The sequence below is a fragment of the Morone saxatilis genome, unplaced genomic scaffold, assembly GCF_004916995.1.
Source record: "Morone saxatilis isolate NCDOM2014 unplaced genomic scaffold, NCSU_SB_2.0 Contig19, whole genome shotgun sequence".
Taxonomy (NCBI): Eukaryota; Metazoa; Chordata; class Actinopteri; family Moronidae; genus Morone; species Morone saxatilis.
Genome location: NW_023339751.1, coordinates 90,888 through 96,226, shown reverse-complemented (window position 1 = coordinate 96,226; position 5,339 = coordinate 90,888). Strand labels below are relative to the sequence as shown.

The 5,339-nt window shown below is 40.1% G+C and overlaps 1 protein-coding gene across 1 annotated transcript in view; it reads right to left on the bottom strand.

The window, feature by feature from the left end:
- Positions 1–620, bottom strand: part of lrrc73 (leucine rich repeat containing 73) — a gene marked incomplete at its 3' end in the record, with an annotated part of 2,012 nt that extends 1,392 nt beyond the window's left edge. The window contains 1 exon segment of the mRNA XM_035663744.1: positions 289–620.
- Positions 621–5,339: the final 4,719 nt, after the last annotated feature.

Sequence of the window (5,339 nt, the reverse complement as noted above, 5' to 3'; positions counted from 1 at the left end):
TGAAGAATCACTGATTAATAATGAGTTCAGTCTGTAAAGCTGCTGTTGTCCAGTGAAATAATTTGAGCATTGTATGATCAGAAAGTTCAGTAATGATCAATAATAAAACAAACTAATAACTAATCAATAAATTCATCCCCCAGAGTCTGAAAATGACTATAATAATAAAATAAACAAATTCAGCTCTAAAGAGACAACAAACGTCACTAATCACCATCAGCTGATCATTCTAATCAACTGATCAATCATGGGGCTCTGATTGGCGCAGCAATAAGGAGATCAATGAACCTGATAGATGATCGATCAGCTCACGCGCGGACGATTGGGACTCTCACACGCTGATGTCATCATCCGCCACTCCGGTGCCTCTGATCCCGCCGCAGGCCACGCGCCGGTTCAGACCCACCGCGGCGGACATCAGTCGATCGATCGATCCCGGTATCGATTGATCGGGTATTGATCCGCGGCAGAGAGGAGGGTTGGCGGAGCGGAGTGGGGCGGGGGGTCGGTGTCCGGGAGCCGGGCAGCGGTCGGTGTGTCGGTCGGTGGAGCTCCGTGAGTCCCGGTGTGTTTCTGCAGGTGACCGTTACCATGAGAACCAGAGAGAGGACCGACAGCAGGAGGTCTCACTCTGATCCGGTTCCTGGAGCCAGAGAACAACAACAACAACAACAACAACAACACTTCTATACAGTGACACGTTCTCAGTTTATCATCATCTGATTTATATAAATATAATTATTGTATTTTAACATATTTATTATGTTCAACTGGAATTTAAAAGAATAAAGTTATATATTTTTTCAATTATATATGTATTATATTATTTTAAATAATATTATTTATAATATTACAAATAATATTATTTGTACTATTAAGTTATATATTATTTATAATATTTATTTATAATATTTATAATATGATTTAGAATATTTATTTAGAATAATTTTATACATAATATATCACTTAATATTATAAATATTATTTACATTATATCACAAAATATTATTTATAATATTTATTTATAATAATAATATACAAAATATATCACTTCACATTATAAATAATATTATAAATAATATAATTTAGAATATTTATTTATAATAATAATATACATAATATATCACTTAATATTATAAATAATATTATTTATACTATATCAATAAATATTATTTATAATATTTGTTTATAATACTTATTTATAATATTTAAGGGTGAAACACGAGCAGCTCAACAGATTTTTTAATTGTGTCACAAATGTTAAAAACAACAAATAAACAATAAACATTGGATTTTAAACAACATTTAGTTTATTTATTCTGATAAAACAATGAATTTCCTTTATTGATTGATTGATTGATTGATCAGAGTGACTCCTCTCCTCCCAGAGACGATCTTTACAGTTGTTACGTCACACCCCACTGAGCCTCGTTCTGGTCTCGTGCTCTGTGTCGTCACCGGATTTTTTTAACTTAAACGTCATCAATGACACATTATTGTTATTATTGATTACTGATCGGGAGCTTCTGTTTATTGATTGATCAGCTCGTGACCGTCTTGAAAACGCCGACAAATGACCTCATGCAACTTCCGGCCATGATTTTCAAAATAAGAGCACACGCTTAACGTTCACTTAATTCAGCTGAAACAATATTTAAAATACTCAAATAAAAGAATAGTTATAAATATTTAAAGAATTTTAATATGGCCGCTTTTTATTTTTATATTATTTTATTGTTCAGTTATTTATTTGATCATTATATTCTTTATAATATTAATATAAAGACATATTTGATTGATCCTCTTGATGAGTGTGTTTATTGATTATTCTCCTCATATAAAACTCATTCATTCAATCTTGTAAATTCATTTGTTCATTTAAAGGGAACAAATAATAATTTCATCTGACGACTAACTATCTAATTTTAATCGATCTAATAAAAATGGATCAATTAAATGAATGAATATATTAATAATAATCAAAACATTATAATATATTAATAGAAGACATTTTCTGACATAATTTTTATATTATATTCTTTATATTGAAACGTTTCATCCTGTCGCGTGTTTATTATTTTTTATACTGTGATGTCACTCATTTATTTTTTTGTTAACATACAATTTTCTTGTTTGTTTAAGAGCTTTTATTCCGGATATGATGGTAAAGTAACAGAGTACAGGTGTGTGTGTGACTATTATTGTTATATTTATGATCATCATTATATTTATATGTATTATTGGACAAGCTTCAAGCAGCTTGATTGGCATGCGATTCAGACAATATGAGGGGTAGAAGGTTATCTAGAGGTACAACAGCAGGACACAGAAGGATCCAACCAGAAGGAAGTAAGCAGGTAAGTTCGTAAGCAAGGACAGGAAGTCAACAGACCGCACTGTTCATGTTGTGTTGTTCTAAATAACACATGAAATCTGATCCAGGGTCACTAAATTAGCTTATTAAGCAGCTCCCGATCACTGAAGATAAAAGTGCCTGTGCAAAACAGTATTATGTGTCTGCAGTTTAGTCCACAAACAGAGTCCACACGAGTCCACAACACAGAGTCCACCAGAGTCCAAACACAAGTCACAACAGAGTCCAAACACAGAGTCACAACAAGTCCAACACAGAGTCCAACACCAGAGTCCAACACCAGAGTACAAACAGAGTCCACAAACAGAGTCCAACAAACAAGAGTCCACAACACAGAGTCCACCAAACAGAGTCCACAACAAAGAGTCAACACAAGAGTCCACCAACACAGAGTCCACAACACAGATCCACAAACCCAGAGTCACAACACAGAGTCCACAACACGAGTCCACAACACAGAGTCCACAAACAGAAGTCCACAAACAGAGCCCACCAGAGTCAACACAGAGTCCACAACAACAGAGTCCACACAGAGTCCAAAACAGAGTCCACAAACAGAGTCCACAACACAGAGTCCAACCAGAGTCCACACAGAGTAAGAGTCAAACACAGAGTCCACAACACGAGTCAACACGATACACACAGGAGTCCAACACAGAGTCCACAACACAGAGTCCCACAGATCCACAACACAGAGTCCACACAGATCCACCAGAGTCCCAACCGAGATCACAACAATCACGGGTGACATAAATAAAGAAAACCAAAGAGTCACCAACACAGAGTCCACACAGTCACAACACAGAGTCAGACAAGAGTCCACACAGAATCCACAACCACAGAGTCAACACGAGTCCACACAGAGTCACAACACAGAGTACCACAACAGAGTACAAACAGATACAACACAGATCCCACAAAGAGTCACCACCGAGTCACAACACAGAGTCAACACGAGTCCACACAGAGTCCACAAACACCAGAGTCCACAACACCAGCAGTCCCAACACAGAGTCCTACAACACAGGTACACAGTCCACCACACAGAGTCCAACCAGAGTCCACCAACACAGAGTCACAACCAGTCCAACACAGAGTCCCAAACAAGAGTACAACACAGAGTCCACACAGAGTCACACACACAGAGTCCAACACAGAAGTCCAAACAGAGTCCAACACAGAGTCCACAAGGAATACACAGAGTCCCACAACACAGAGTCAACACAGAGTCCCAACACAGAGTCACACAGAGTCCACCAACACGAGTCACAACACAGAGCACCACAGAAAGGGGTTCAAAAAACAAAAAACAGAAAAAAGTCCACCACAACACAGATCAACAAGAGTACAACACAGGTACAACACAGAGTCCCAACACAGATCCAACACGAAGTCACAACACAGAGTCCAACAGAGTCCACAACACAGATAACAAGATTCAAACGAGTCCAACCAGAGTCACAACACGAGTCCAACAGAGTCCACAACACAGATCCAACTCAGAGTCCACAACAACCAGAGTCAAACAGAGTCACAACACAGAGTCCAACGAGTCCAACAAAGAGTCACAACACAGAGTCTCAAACAGAGTCCACAACAAGGTCACAACCACAGAGTCACAACACAGAGTCAACACAGAGTCCACAACACAGAGTCCACAACACAGAGTCCAAACACAGAGTCCACAACACAGAGTCCAAACACAGAGTCCACACACAGAGTCCCAAACAGAGTCACACAGAGTCCAACACAGAGCCACAACACAGAGTCCAACAACAGAGTGCACACAACAGATCCACAAACAGAGCCAACACAGATCAACAACAGAGTCAACAACAGGTCCACCCAGATCAAAGTCAAAGTAATTATCTAAAGCTAGTGGGAACATATTTGTTCTGATATGAGCCTTCGGTCTGACTGCAGTCACTAAACGGCGGACCACTGGTGGCGCTGTTAGCTACCAGTTTAATAAAGTTACATACAGGAGCTAATCAGATTAGTGGAAATATCATGTTGGTAAAAATGCATTGATAACTGAGCTTCCTGTGATGAACATTTCAGCACAGGGAGATGCTGAGTGTGCGCAGCAGTTAGCAGCTGATCCTGGACAGCTCTGATTTATGTTCACCTGAACCTGGTCCAGAACTTTTATCAGGATGATGGACAGCTTCGCGACGCTCTGCTGAAGACAACCGCTGAGGCGAAGCCGTCGCCTCCAGGCCAGTTTTCAGGGCCAGCCATGTGTTTTATCTAACCGCTGACAACTGCCTCCAGCTCTGAGCAACTATCTCTCTCTGCTGTTTCAGGTCTCAGCGTCCATCTTATAAAGAAAAAAAAAAAGGCACAAAAAAAGCCATAAGCAAGCCTGTCAATCCGTCCGACGCCACCCAGACGTACTGACGCTTGAGCTGGCTGCGTCCTCTGTCGTCCTCCGTCTTCCCGCCTGCCGCAGGTCCCGGTCCGGTCCACCTGCTCCCCCTGTTCCTTCGCCGGCACCACACCACCGTCCTTCTGCACCCCCTGCTGCTTTCACGACGCATGCCAGTCTGCCGCTCGTCTCTCACGAGACCCTTTATTTACTTTCTTTTACTTTATTTCACTGGAAACCACAACCATCTGTTTTGAACCTCTACAAAACCTTCTGGATTTTAGTTGGCTGACGTTAGCTTGCTTGCTAATGCAGAAAGACCTGCATCTAGCTGCTAACCCTTAGCATAGCTCTCTCGCTAACGTTGTTCCTACTACTATAATTATAATATAAAAGTATTGATTACTTGTTTCTGTGAGCGGTTATCTAATAATTATTGACACACCACATACAGTAACATACACGTCTCAATGATCGAATGTTCCCTAAAACCATCGGTTTAAATTGGATGACTGGGTATTGATTATGACTGTATTGGATCTGTTTGACTGAAGCGTCCTCCGCTCTGCTGAAAGGTCAAAGGTCAACGCCAGGGTC